At 42.9% G+C, this 15,799-nt stretch overlaps 1 non-coding gene across 1 annotated transcript; it reads right to left on the bottom strand.

The window, feature by feature from the left end:
* Nucleotides 1-874: 874 nt before the first annotated feature.
* Nucleotides 875-966, bottom strand: trnar-ucu (transfer RNA arginine (anticodon UCU)). The gene is given in 2 exon segments: nt 875-910; nt 930-966. It is a non-coding gene; the product is annotated as a tRNA-Arg (tRNA).
* Nucleotides 967-15,799: the final 14,833 nt, after the last annotated feature.

Below are 15,799 nucleotides of genomic sequence, written 5' to 3'. Positions count from 1 at the left end.
TTTACCATGGCTTCCTGCGTTGGTCACAGGCAATGTTTTCCTTCTATAGGCTTCAATTCGTCAGAAAATTCGATTCACTGATATTTCACCAACTTCGTTTGGCATGTTCATCTGAGACATCGACCCACACTGCATACAACATCAACAATGTTCAGCATACTATGTGCACGAGAATGTGGCATGGTTTTTATGCACAGTGAGGATTGAATAATGTTCTGCAAGGGCAAATTAAATTCAGTTTAATTCGTAAAGTCGCAAGAATCCAGAGTAAGATTCAAAATGTCAGAAATTCACGTTCATTACCTTGGCCAGAATTCCAGCCCAGCAAAGGGGAAATCTGCCCCTGAATCCCCAGAATCCAATTGTTTGCTCCATGTGTCCACTTGGAAACCTATGTGAAGGAACATTAAGCCTGAAGGAGAACTTGTGAGAATCCTCCGCTGTCTGATCTAAAGCTGAAACAAGAGCTGTCGATTCCAGCCGGGAGGGAAGCAAAGTGGAGATGAGACCAAAATATTATTTGGCGTTTACTTCATATTGTCCTCAATGTGATTATTTAAAAATCTTGGCCAGAAATGGCACAGACACAAAGGAGCAGAAGGAGGCCATTCTTAACACCGATCCTGTCCTGCCACGTAATTTGATATCATCATGGCTCACACAACAATTGTATGTCTTTTTCCAGCCCATCCACAACGTCGTACTGGCTAACAGGCATTTATCGATCTCTACCATAAATAGACATCGATAATGTACATCTGTGGGAGGAAAGTGTTCCGTTTCGAGACAGTTCGGTTTATGCACGAATATTACCGGTTTTGCAGATGAGCAGCCGAGTCTGGTCTGACCACTTTGCAAAACATAAATTAAAACACGACCCTGATGGGATTCGAACCCACAACCTTTGAATCGCAACCTGAATAGAGATGTAGAAGTCCAACGCGCTTTCCATTGCGCCACAGAGCCACGCCTTATGTTGCCGTTAAGCCCACAAGTTTGCCTTTGATGCATTGCATTCAGGACACCAATCTCGCGCCTGTCTGTCCTCGTCACACTTTCTGGTACCTGGTCCTTATCCACTGGTGCTCTGGCTCATCAAGTGTTCAGCTACAGACTGCTGAAACGTTCTCATGACACTTACCTTTACCACATGTTCAGATAATAATTTCCAGATAATCAATACTCTACAGGTGTAAGTATTATTCCCAAATCTCCTCCTTGTCTCCTGTCTTTCATTTATGTTACTCTGTTCCTTCCCAATACAGGCTTATCCCTGTCACACATATCTATCCTCTTCATAAAATGAGCACGTTAATCGGATTCTTATTCAGCCTTCTCTGCGCTTAGAGTTACATCCCCAACCTAGCTCGCGTACCTTCACAATGGGAGTGGTCAAATCCTTGCCATTCTTTTCATCTCCTGTGAAATTCTCCTCCTGCATTCAGACGCTTCCAGTATCTGGCGATTACAAGAGAAAAACAAAGTTCTCAGAAGAAAAACCAAAAGGTCCGAACAAAATCAGGAGCTCTTGTCTATCTCTGCTGAGGAAGGAAAGTTAACGCTTCGAGTCCAATGATCCGTCTTCAGAACTAATGGGAAGGGAGGGTGGGTGAAGTATGTGTAAGACGGCAGACGGTTTCTAAAATTATTGAACTTGATGTTGGGTCCAAAAGTTTTCATGGTCTGTCGGTAGAAAATTAGTTGCGTATCTTACAGCTTATGTTGTGTCTTGAAGGAGCACTGCAGCAGACCAGAGACTGAAATGATGGCTTGGGAACACAGTGTCTAGATTTGAGTGGTGCTGGGAAAGCACAACAGTTCAGGCAGCACCCGAGGAGCAGTGAAATCGTCGTTTCGGCAAACAGCCTTTCATCAGGAATATAAGCAGAGAGCCTGAAGGGTGGGAACATAGTGTAATGTTGAAGTTACAGGAACTGGAACATCGGGATGGTATTTGTTGATTCTGGACAGAACGTAAGTGATCTCAGCTTTGTCACCGACTTAATGTTCCTCTCTCCATTGGAGAGAGATCACATTCTGAGCAGGAAATACAGTTGCCTCGATTAGCTGAAGTGCAGAGAAATCTCTGCACCATGCGACCGGGAGCTTCCAGAGTGAGGAGAAATATCTGAAACCAGCAGGAAACGTAACTGACAACAACAAACGTCACAATGCAGTACAGGCACTTCGGCCCTCGCTGTTACTGCAACCTGTAAAATAATTTAATGCCCATTGTAATGGTAAATTAACATTTATTTTAAATCCAATAAAAGCACAGGGAAACAAATAAGTAATTATTTGACTTTGCAGAGGCATGTGTTGCAGACAGACAAAAAAAAAAGTAAAGTTAAACCGAAATAATAGCAGACATACAAGGCCAGTAAACTACCATACCAGGGACAAACAGTCAAGGAATGAGAAAAAAAATCCTTTTGATGTGGAAGACACCTTTCCTCACGTACCATTGGCGAAGGTATCCAGCGAGAGGTGGCAGGATTTGAGACGATGCATACTGCAGGCACAAAAAAACGAAAGATTGTGTTTTCAGCGACGACGTGAGTACCTGATTCAATACACACATAAGGACAGATATGAAGAAACTAAATTGGCTAACTCAGGCAGACAGAGCAGTCCAGGTAACCCCCGCCAAAAGGGTAGCCTGGCGATTAGTTATGGTAGATGTTTCGGACCCAAGATTAAGAAGGGTCACTACTGAGTGCAGGGCAAAAGGCAAACGTGATGTGGGGTTCATAGGAAGCTGTGAACCCATAAGGATAGCCCGGAAATCTGAGTATCGCCCATGCAGAGCACGAGACCCGTTAAAACACGAGACTGCCAAAGGATACTACTTTGCATCCCTCCTGAAAGCTTGAGTGATAATCTCCTGTGGATAATCACCGGTGAGAGCCCCCATTTTTCTGGTCAAAAAGGCAAACATTCCAGGTGAATCGGGGAAACGGAGCTTTGTTCAAGACCAGCAGGTAGTCAATTATGCTGTTGTTCCGCCCGCCCCAAATGTTCCTAATCCTTGTACTATTTCAGTTCGAATTCCACCTGACAGTAAATGGTTTTCTGCCACGGAATTATCAAATATCTTCTTTAGTGTACCGGTACACCCAGAAAGTCAATTCTGGTTCACTTTTCCACTCAACGGAAAATCATATACACTCAAGCGACTTTGTCAAGGTGACTGTAAGTCCCCCATCATAATTAATGAGGCTCGATGCTGGAGTCGGGAGATTTGTGTTTTAACCACGGGGTCAGCGCTTCTGTAGTATGTAGACGAATGCTTAATAGCAGCACCAACAGAGGAACAATGTGAGAAAGATACGCTTGTGTCGCTCTGCCATCTCGCCGTGAATGGGCACAAATCTTGTGTCGCAAATCTACAATTTGTGCAACAACAGGTGAAGTTCTTTGGTCATTTCTTGTCTGAATCAGGGAAGTGCATTGGTCAAGACAAAGTTCAAGCAATTTGCAAATTCCAAAGCCTCACACGAAGTAACAAGTGCTATTCTTTTTGGTCTTGCACTCCTACTGTCGATTTTTTATCCCACATTACACAACCCTTGAGGCGCCTCTAAATGAAATTTCCAATGGCTTAGAGTTTCAGAACCAGAGATCGTTGCAGCTGAACATGCGCTCCAAAATCACACCTACACTGGGGGTCAGAATCAAAACAAGCCTTTTGTACAAACGGTAGATGCATGACATCTGATCGGATGCAGGAGAATGTGGGAAAATTGAGGCAGGTAGCTTACATTTTGGCTAAACCTAGACCCCGTAGCGGCAGGATTGCCTATATGCCTGCAAGCCGTGTTTGCAGCTTCAAAAGTTTGTTGTAGCGTCCAGGGACACAGTCGGCTTTGGAGAATTAAGCCTCCTGGTCCCACATGGATCCTTACTATTTTTCGAGTAAAACACAGCACACATGTCTGCAGCACGTTGGCTCAGAAACAATACTGTACTATTGGAGATGCCTAACATTACAATAACGAGATGTAACGTCCGTAATGCTGCTAGCCTTCTCGCCACAACAGGAGACAGAGACCCACATGACTGTGTCGCTGTAACTCACCAAGACCAGGCGTGCAGGCTTCACAAACACAGTATCAGGATATTGCGTTTTTTTGTGAATGGGTCCGCATTCAGGGGCAAACGGATAGGCCACAATGGTGTTTGGTATGCTGTAGTAAATAGCCACGAGGTAGTCAAAGCGGAATCACTCACTTGTCATCTGTCAGCTCAAGCAACAAAGCTGATTGCCTTGACTGAGGCATGTCAATTGGCTGAGTGAATGATAGAGAATATTTACACAGACTGCAGGTATGCATTCGGGGTTGTACATAATTGTGGAACTCTGTGGAAACACAGGGGGTTCTTGACCTCCACTGGAAAGCCCAAAATACACCGTGGTCTGACTTCTGACCTCCTGGAAGCGGTCCTACCGCCTAAATCATTCGTTGTCTGTAAATGTGAAGCCCACACGAAAAAGTACGATTCCCTTTCTCAAGGCAATGCGAATGCAAACTCTTCGGGAAGGACAGCAGCCCAGCAGCCGCCAAGTGATCAGTTGACATGTGTATGTCAATTATTTGTAATCTAAAGCAGACTTATGGGAGGTCGAGTCGCAGGCCACGCCGAAGGACAAGCGTGAATGGACAATGGCAGGGTGCAGAATGAGGGAATGGGTGTGGTGTGGCCCCATTGGTAAACCCTGTCAACGCGATTATTATTCCCATTCCGTGCCAATTAATACACAGTGAGGACCATGTGTCAAAAAGGGGGGGGGGGGGGGGGAGTGTAGCGATCTTGATATTTAATTTGGTTTCCGTGGTCGAATCTGTAAGTCCTCCTCGGACATTGTGCAAAATAATTTTCCAAAGGTCATCTTAGTCAGTCCGGGACTGAGATTCAGAAAAGAACAAATGTTTCTTTTTTTTGGAGCTGGCTGTGTTTACATTCTCCCCACCTCAAGTTTATAAGGACTTATAGACTTGATTTCTGTCAGTCCAGGTGAGACACTTTGTGATGCGGGTACTTTCATTGGCAAAGAAAATACATTTATCCCCATGAAGCTTCCATTCATCCTCTGTCTGCCCATTCATTCAATTTGATCACTGCTGTTCTGATAAATTTCACCTCTGCTGTCCTGTTGTTCTTCCATAATTCGAGGGAACGTCGAACAGAAACCCAAAATCATATTAATGTTCGGTTGTTCATGTTACATCAATGACCAGACCAGAACAAGCTAGCAGGAATTTCAATAACAGAAAAATATTTTAAAAATTCCTTCCCGAAAATCAACCGACTGCAAAGTCAAAATATGAGAAATGTCAGAGTGCACTGAGATTTAGCCAATTTCACAACGCTCGGACACACCTAGCCGAGTTCAGTCTTTGCGAAATGTTTATTTATAATTGTGACAATTCCCTGGGGCAGATCCTCCCTCAATCCACAAAAATGTATGCTGTCAAAAACTATTTCAGTTCAGATTAAAATGGCTCAAGATACTCTCCATCAATCCTAGGTTACTGCGCCATGTCAATTGAAGTGTATTCAGATAAGGTTAGAACTCCCAGCCTTTTCTCCCACAGCTCTCTATTCCAGTTGCTCCAGCCTCGTTTGGAGCTCCCATCCTGGGCTTTTCACGCACATCTCTGCCTTCATAGAAGAATTGCATGCTCACGGACTTGGTCACTGGCAGAAAGAGTAAAGATTCTCGCATTCATTCCGCTCTCAAATTCCGATCGGATCTTCACCACTGCGTCGCCAAATTTCTGTTATTCCAGACCTGGAAGCCAGTGTGATTGAAGTGTGTAACCGTAGTTACAACCTTCGTAATGATGAGAAACTTCGTTGTTATTTAAACCAACATTTCACCAATTTGTTTGCTAAGCCTGTAAAATTCATCTTTTCTCGAAATCTATCGAAATCAGTCTTCGACATTCTCAATGATGGACTTTCCACTGCCACTGAGGACATCGAAGATGACGATACAACCCAATCTCAGTAGGTTATCCTTTGTGCATGTGGTGCTGTTCCTCGCCAATCTCAGTCATTGCATTTATTGCGTTTACTGTTGGTTATTTTTTCATGTGATTGTATAGTGGCTCATCCTCTGCATTGTGGCCGAAGCAACCTGCATTCAAATCCGAGTATCAGCAATGCGCATTTGTTCCATGTTACTCCACATAACACTTGCAAAACAAACGCAGAAAGGAAGAAATCAATTTTTAAGGGTAAAATGCTCTCGAAGGTGATGATTTTCTTGCTTCAAACTTTATCTGTACATAATCTCAGAGAAGTGTCTCCCTTTCCCAATCACCATTCTTCCATTCTATCCTTCCTCACATGCCACTGGGGCTTTGCACAAAGTAACATTCACTTTCACATTGACACCGTTAAGTAAGTGCTGCAGCTGTCACTCTTCTTATGTGAACTTGCACCAATACCACCATGAGGAGCTTTAAGCCACTTAATGCAATCAGATAATGTGGTTGGGTTATTAATCCTCATGTAAAGTGTTTGATTTGTATGGACCAGATATTATTGGAGCACTGGATTCATGAAAAGGACGCAGAACAGTATCGAGGAAAAGAGACTTTATTGGAAAAGACCAATGTTTGAGAATTCCCCACATTTATTTCCAGTCTTTATTCGTCTCTTGCTAGAGTGTTATGTATAATTCTGCAATTCACATAAAATAAGCGACATGAGAGCTGTGGAAATGGTGCAGAAGTGATTTGCCAATATATTGTCTGGACTGAAGAAATTCAGCTATGAAAGAGTTTCGACAGACTGGCTTTGCTTTTGTGAGAGCAGGAGAGATTGAGCGGAGACAGTATTGAGATGTAGGAAATAATAAGGGGCACGGTGGCACAGTGGTTAGCACTGCTGCCTCACAGCGCCTGAGACCCGCGTTCAATTCCCGACTCAGGCGACTGACTGTGTGGAGTTTGCACATTCTCCCCGTGTCTGCGTGGGTTTCCTCCGGGTGCTCCGGTTTCCTCCCACAGTCCAAAAGATGTGCAGGGTCAGGTGAATTGGCCATGGGAAATTGCCCGTAGTGTTAGGTAAGGGGTATGTAGGGGTAGGGGTATGGGTGGGTTTCGCTTCGGCGGGTCGGTGTGGACTTGTTGGGCCGAAGGGCCTGTTTCCACACTGTAATGTAATCTAATCTAATGGATTGGGTACACTTAACGAAATATTTCTCGATGATGGATGGATCAATCAATCATAGATTTAAGATAAGAGTCATAAACGTTCGAGTAGCTCTACATAAAAAAATCTTTATCAGCTTGCGAGTCATTGGAATCCAGACATCATTGTCCCTATGAGTCAGAGCGGCAGAAATTCTAATAATCTTCAGAGATACTTAACTGTGAATTTGTAATGCTTAAGGCATACAACGGTAAATGATGGAAAATGGGATGAGGATAATCAAGCAGGTTGTTATTGACAAGGGGATGCACAAGTAGCGTGCAGCCTCAGTTAGTTCTGACATCCAACTGGTGGCGTTTGGTAACCTCAGTTGTCACGTTGGATGCCAGTTTTCATTTTCCTGCTGGGGCAGCTCTGACTATTTCAGAGTTTCAAGGTTTGTGTAAAAATCTGTTGTTCAGGTGAAGGATGCAGATGGTGTGGGGAAGTTCGATGGATTTGGGAAGTTGGTTTGCGGACCTTTCCTCCCCTTTCTCGGTGATATCTTCAAGGCAGATGAAACTCATGTGAAGCTCTGCTGTCCTGCAGCGTTTCGAATTGATTTGATTTATTTCCCACTGCATTCAATTGTTGTTTCTTGTTGTTAATTTGCATGTCCCAATATATTGAGTCCAGATCAACTTGTTTTTTAATGGAGTCATTGGACGAGTCTCGTCATTCCAGACATTCTCTGGCTTCACTCTGTTTAGCTGGCCCCAATGTATTTGTGTTGTCACAGTCGAATTTGTTGTCCTCGTCATCGCTGTGCATTGCTACTTGGAACAGCTGGTTGTGTTGTTTAGTGGATCTTCCAGAAATATTTTGCAACAATAGATATTCCCGCAGATTCTTGTCAAAACCAACGCCAGGAGGACATGCCATTACCCAACAAACCAAGCTCTCTAAATGATACGTAAAAGTATGTCTCAGCATGTACAGCCAGACTCCTCTGACCACTCAGAGTTATGAGACAGCATAAAGCGAAAGACATATTTGAAACAATTCACCAAAAAATGGACCAAATACCCATCATAGGCAAGACAAATTTGAAAAAAAAAAGTATTGCATGTCGTGACTGCAGGAAACATTATACAGGACAGACAACTCACGATACGCATTCTTGAAGATCAACTTGACATGAAACACCACTGCCAGGTGTCCGCAGTAAGTTGACTCATGACACTGAGTGTCGCTGATTCCGTGGCTGGAATCTCGCAATGTGTGACAGTCTGCAGCAATGGAGAATGTGTTCCTGGAAAAGTACAGCAGGTTATGCAGCATCCAAGAAGCAGGAGAATGGATGTTTCTTACATGAATACTTCATTAGACATTCGGCCAAAACGTCGATTCTGCTACTCCTCAGATGCTGCCTGATCTGCTGTGTTTTCCAGCACCACACTCTTGACTCTGATCTCCAGTATCTACAGTCCACACTTTATCCTCCGTCTGCAGCATTAGGTAGTTCCTTGTGTGAGGGAACTGTTGACATTACCAATGTAAAATTCGATTGCTGATTGAGAAACAGCCCAAAAGTGTGTTTCTGTTGTTTTGAGTTTCCTGGATGTACAATGTGTGCTTCTGAGATCGCACCGTTTGCGGTAGTCTGGGGAGCGGCTGCAGTTATCTGCGTTTACATCCTAGATGCTATTGGTGCGGTTTGATTTATTCTTGATTTATGCAACAGTAACACAGTGGCAAATCAATTAATATTTCAAGAAGGCAGACCGACGTGGAAAATGTCGATGTGCTGGTGACATTTGATCAGAGATTACCGAGATTCAGGAGAAACGAATGTTGATTACTTTCGGGTTGTGATGAAAAACAACCAGGGAAATAAGTCACCAGCGGGTACAGTTTACAAGGGCACTCATAGGAAGCAAAATGCGAAATAAAACGTACAAAATAACGAAGACAGATGAAGGATGAGTGTAATCATGGGTAATCTGACTTCCACTCCGCAGTTCCCCTAATTCCCACACCCAGCCCCTTTGTAAACAAATGGTAGAGAACCATAAACATTAACATCGTCTATTGGAACGATCCAAGTCTTTTCTAAATTTTCGATTTGGCTATTAGTTTCAGTTATTTTTTTTTCTTTCCTGGGAAACCATCTCTTTCATTGTTAGCAATCGTAAAGGGAGCCATCCTTTTTATCATGGAAATAATATGATACTAAATTTTGTTTGTGGAGTATATAAGAAAACACTGTCACACGTTTCTTCTACTTTCTGTCGGTTTTAATGGTTCTCTGTGTTTTGAATCTTCCAACCAACGTGCATGACCTCATAATCCGGACATGTAATTGCATCTGACAAGTTTTTGCCCACTCACCCAATCTATCTATATGCCTATTCATATTGCCACGATCTCATCATAACATTCTCTCCCACGCATGTGTATTGCCAGCAAATTTGGACACATTTTACACTGCCCCTTTCTCTATGCTATTAACAGAGAGATAATTGAAGCCTTGAATATACTCAGTCTTGAAAGGCCTCTGCTGTAAATGTTTCTACATACTTGCAACCCTCTGAATGTGAGAACATCCTCCTCATTTATTTCTTATGTGGGTAACCCCTTCCCCTGAGATTGGGATCTCCGGTCCTTCACTATTCTGGATATAAAGTAGAACAGAACAAACTTTTAAAGTAAAACATATTCCCACTGCTCTCTCCAGTGCCAGTTCTGAGTTTTCTTTTTTAACCTTTGTTTGAACAAACTGCCCTGATGAGCACATTATTACTGACAATGACACATCTGCTTCACAGGTGCTTCAGTGCCTGTGATTGGAGTGGAGCTGAAAGGCGCGATAGAAGTGCATCTTTTTTCACTCGACTATTTCCATGTTATTAATCTCTCTGCTCATGAAAATGGATCCGTTATATGCATTCAATCTCTCATCAATACCGAGCATGTTTCACTCACAGTTGATTTTAAATGATTTCTTGTTGGATGAGTTATCTCTGCAACTCCAGAAAAACCATCCCAACAAATCGATATGTTCTCAGGTCTGCTCATTTCTTGACATACAGAAAACTTGCTCCAAAGAAAATATTTCCAGAGTCGTGAATCTCTCCACAAAAGGAGTTTAATTTATCTCTCTACATGGTGCAAAGCAGAGGATTGTGAAAAGATTCTAGGAAAATGTTGCCAATTGTCAAATGGGAAACCTTTCAGCAAGCAAAACAGAAATCCCAGCGTCGAGCTTTGTGAATTTTTAGATATTCCTTGGGGCGCGGATTCAGTGGAAAATGAAGGGTTAACTGGCCGGCTGGGCAGAGACAGTTTAGAAATCTTTCTGTTCTTTCGGAGGCCGGTGTACTCCGGACTTGAATTGATGTACTCCGGACTTGAATTGATCTGTGACATTGAAGGATTCTGTTCCTGCACGTCAGGAAGTCAAATCTCATCTCAGCTCCGGGGCAATTAGAAAATACGGGAACAGGTAGGACACTGAAAGGCTGGAAATGAGGCGATCTCTGAAGGAGGATAACTTATTTCCGGTGTCATGCATGTGGCTGTAAAGGGTGGTATCAGCTTATTCCCATGTATTCATCGTGAATTGCCCAGGATTTACTTTGGAACTACATACTAATTAAAGATGTTTGTAAATATGTGAGGAGCAGGCTGCAGCTTGCATTCGGGGATCATTGAAGCCATTGGATCAACAGTCTCTGTCGCGAGGTGAGTCATTGTTTTCGGCTCTTCACTGACAGGTTGCTGTTCTCCCACGACCCAGGAACAGAGCGACAGCTGTTCTCACACAATCTGTTTTTTTTTACCGCACAGTTCCGAGATTTTACCGAGTTCAGAAAAATATTCCTCAAAAGGCTCGAAGGGAGAAGGTTCCGCTTTTAGGAGAGCTAGTTCCTGGTGACATGTATGTGTCTGCAAAGTGTGAGATCAAACTGTTCCCATTGTCCACAATGAATGCTCCAGGATTAATTTTGGAAACGTCAAACCAATTGAAGACAATTTTCGTTTTGCGAAGGATAGGCAAAAGCTTGAATTCATTCACAGTCTGCTTTAGGAGATCCTGCAAGGGGCCTGCTACAAGGGACTCTGTGAAGCAATTAGTCTTCTCGTCTGGCTGTTAACCGAGAGGGTGCACCCATGCATGGAGCGGTCGCTGTTCTTATCCATCTACCTCCTTTGCTGTGCACTTTCTGGTTTTTAATAGGGTCAGTAATATGTAGCCAAACGGAAACCAAATCAGTGAGGAAACACAAATGCATTTCTGTATTTTTGAATGGCTTGTGAAGGGTTGTGGACACTCCGACTCTCAAACAAAAACCGAAACAGCTCAAGGAACTCGGCAGGTATGACATTAGATGTGAAAGAAAATGGAGTTCTGAAAAACTCCTGGAGAAGCTCCGAATCGTTGTCTCTGTTTATCTCTCCCCAGATGCTGCCAGATCTGTTTAGTTTTTCCTGCAATCTCTCCTTTCTTTTTAAATGAATGACCATTTCAACCATCGAGATTGTTTACACAGTCCAAACATGACCTGACGTTTAACCCTATCGAAACTGTGGTGATTGAATTCAAACAAATAAACTTGAAACGAATTTAGTAGCGCGCTTCTGCAGTTGTGGCCAAGTGTTGACGCGATGGACGTTAATTCCACTAAGGATTTCTCATTGCAGTTAAGTATTTTCTGACTGTAATTGAGAGCCGAGAGTGAATTTGAAGAGTGCTTGTTCCCTGCTTTCTTGTTTCAAATTCAAATCGCAGGATAAGGTGAAATGTGTATAACTCAGGCAAGGAACGTTAATCATCTGCAACCAACCGCCTGTCAGGAGAGAAAAAGCAGGTAAGATCCATTTAGTTGTAAACTTCCATTACTGAATACGTTTCCCTCTCTGACAAAAGTGACGCCAAATGAGATAACAACCGTTCAGGGGATTGTGTTGGACTGGCGCAGACTTAGTGGGCCAAAGGGCATTTTTGTGCTAGACACTTCCATGGCCAGCTGCGAGGTGGTCAGTTTGTGAAGTAACAGGACATCCTTTGCAAAATGTTCCTCGGTGAGGAAGAGGTCGAAACTACTCTCCCCGATAGTTCTGATAGTCACGGTATTCATTGGCACCAATTACCAATTTCAATTGGTAATAACTATTACGGTGCATATTTGTGGAATCAGTCTATCTGACAATCAGGACGATGAGACCGTGATGTCTCATTACTCAGCCGAGAGCAAGCTCTTGCAGCTTACATTCCCTGGCTCTGCTTGTGAGATAAAGATTACTTTCTCGATGTGCCTGTGTTTATATCAAACAGCTCATTGACATCGGGACTGGACGTTCAGGGGAAAGTGGAGGTGTGACAGAGGCTGAAATAGAACAAGATGAGACCCCAGGAGTCAGACGGTTTGTTTTGGTGGGATTTCTGTTATTGAAAGTTACACATGAGAATCGTGTTCGATTATTTCAGCTCAGTATCCATTTCATATCGTGGCTCAGCACAACGGTGCACATTTTCTGGCGAAGTGCCTTGTCTTCCACTTCAAGCCACCTTTCTCTGGAGAAACTTACAGACGTAAAGCACATGAAGTGGAGAGAATCCTGAGGAAACTGTCACTTTCGGGGAATGTGCCTGTGTGACTGCTTCGGTATGTGACCATGAGAATACGCTCCTCAAAGGGGTTACAACAGTGTGACCAGGTCAACCTTCAGTACCATTGTTATGTCATTTAAGATCACAGGAAGAAGGTAACTGCTTCTAACCGGGACTAGAATAGATGTATGCCTGATATCGTGCGCTTCACGATGGACGAATGACCCGTCTCCACTCCTCTCCCACATGCATTTTAAACTCGAGGCCAGAGAGAAACTGACCTGACGAGAAAATCGCTTCACAACCTTCTAATATCAATTTTGCAAATTTATTCCTATCTTGCCACCTAAAACATTCAATTAAATGTAAAAAAATGAATGTGCTCTCAGCAAATGGGACACCTTTGGATACAGTCCTTCAGCCTCAAAACGACCCTACACAACTATTCTCAGCATACTTCTGTTAAACTAATTTTGTATCTAAGTGGAAAACTTCCATTTAACTCCATGCGATCTAACTTTATGAATTAGTCAACCATGTGGAACCGTGTAAAATGTTTTATTGAAGTCCAAATGAGCAAAGTCTGTTACTTTGTCCTCATTGATCTTCTTGGTTACGCCCTAAAAAAACTCAATCAATTCTGTGCAAAACCAGCCTGATTATCCTGATTCATTCCTTGTATCTAAACATTCATATAAATCCTATCATTTAGAATTGTACCAAACAACTTACCCACGACCATAACCAGACACAATCACCTATGGCTCCCAGGCTTCTGCGTGAATTCCTTTCTAAACAAAGGCACAATAGCTATCCTCTGGTCATTCGGCGGCCCACTCGTCATAATAGATGATAAAAATATTTCTACGAAAGTTCCAAAGGTTTCTTTCCCGAACTTCCCACAAATTTCCGCGATACAGGAGATTAGATCCCAGGGAAATATCCAACTTTATATTTTCCAGGTCCTCCAGTCCTTCCTCTTTTCAATGTGAACGACTTTCAAAACATCAATATTTAATTGTACCCGTTATGTCGTTCTCCATGGTGTAAACTGACGTGAAGTGAACATTATATGTCTCTCCATCTGCTGAGATTCAAGACAAATGTGAGCTCTTTAATCTTAAAGTCCTATTTAGTCTCAAGTTCTTAATTATTGTAGCTTCTCTTTCTATTATACTTAGCTTTATGTTCTGATGACATCTCATATCCTCGATTGACCTTTATAATATCCTCCATAAGAATGCCCCTCCACTCCTTATATCGTTCAAGAGATTCACTGTGTTTATATGGAAGCTGTCCCCTTTTTTAAAAAAAAAGTCTTATACAAGGCGTAAATCTCAGCAACCAACATTGTTCTAACGGAATACCTACAATGTGGAACGACCATTTGGACCAAGAAGCCCCCACTAATCCTGCGAAGGGAATCACACTCAAACTCACACCTCTACTCAATTCCTGAAACTCTGCATTTCCCATGACCAAAGAACGTCAGCCGCACATCTTTCGTCTGGGGAGGAATGTGCAAACTCCAAATCCACAGTCATCCAAAGTAGATATTAAACCAACATCGCTGAGCCAGCAAGACATGGGTAATCGCCACTGAGGCAGCCATTATGAACCTCCGATCCACCACTCAAAATATATCATCACCAACACCTCCTCTTAATGTTCCAAATGCATCTGCCCAGAGCCTCCTATTGACTGAGGTCTAAACCTCTGCCCGTGCTTTCCTATTCGCTTGAACTGAACGCCTGCATTGTATTTGCCTTCCTAAACACCAACTGAAACTGCATATGAATCATAAGAGAAAATTGAACTTTGAATTCTTTCTGCTTTCATAAAATTGTTTGTGCCACTACTCTTACCACCAATCATATGTTCGCACACTTTTCCACAAAGTACCACAACTGCAACTATTTTTTTCAAAGCACTCAGTTTGTTCAAGTCATTTTGCCGCATGCCCGCTTAAACAAGAAGATCTGCCCTTGCGCCGATCATTGTATCTTCTTCAAATGGAGCAGCAACACCCTCAATTCCTTTGAATGGATCCTTCATACATAATGTGAATAGATGTGTTGCCAACACTGACTCCTGCTGAAATCCACTAGTCACGGGCTGCCATCCTGGAGAAGACCCCTTTACCCAACTGTCTGCCTTCTGCCAATCAGCCAAGCCTCAATCCATGTCCTCTTCTTTAGCAGGTTTCCATACTGCACCTTGACATATGCCTAGGGAAATTCAAGCTTGTAACCTCCACCGGCTTGACTACGTCTAACTTGCTCATTACCTACTCAAAGCATTTAACAGAAAGCTGATTTATTTGATTGTTATCTAGAATATTCCAACTTTGATTCCAGGCCTGAATGTGAAGAACAACAATGTTCAATTGCTGTTGCGATATGTAAACGCTACGCTGCCTTAGTAGGGTCGATGAGTGAGTGAATTCCTTCCCTCAGTGGGATCCTCTATTCTCTCAACAGGGTCGATGAGTGAACTAACTGTTTTGCTCACATGGAGCAGGTAAATACTTGCGGCCAAATGCAAACCAGTTGGTGTACTGAGAGTTGAGATGATCGCTTAAACCTATTCCTGGAATAGGTTCCTTGAAACGTCTCTCACAATTCGAAAATATAGATGTGAAATCAGTTCTACAGAGACTGGAGAGCACATCCCACAGGCTACATATTTGATAGCTCTCTCCATAATGTGATGACGTTCATGATGAACTGTCCCCAGGAACGTTTATAATGATTAATGTCTTTATTCAGTGTGAACACGTTGAACACACGCAAGTATTCAGCACCTTCTACAGCACTTCCCGCATTCATGGCATTTAGAAAGACCTGTTAATATGGCGAGAAAGGTAATGAGCCATCCGGTCGCTCGGACTTTGCAGCACGGTCCCACAGATTTGGAATTGGAAAGGTCTCTATTCCGGGTGAGCACGTGGGTCAGACGTCAGGTCTCTATATATCTTAATGGACTCTTATTTATGTGAACATATTTCTCAGAGATGAAACACATAGAGGTTTGATAACATTT

Source organism: Chiloscyllium plagiosum, unplaced genomic scaffold, assembly GCF_037043375.1.
Source record: "Chiloscyllium plagiosum isolate Xiang-an unplaced genomic scaffold, Cpla_swu_hap1 HiC_scaffold_47, whole genome shotgun sequence".
Taxonomy (NCBI): domain Eukaryota; kingdom Metazoa; phylum Chordata; class Chondrichthyes; order Orectolobiformes; family Hemiscylliidae; genus Chiloscyllium; species Chiloscyllium plagiosum.
The sequence above is the reverse complement of the archived record's forward strand: the minus strand, read 5'-3'. Positions and strand labels throughout refer to the sequence as shown.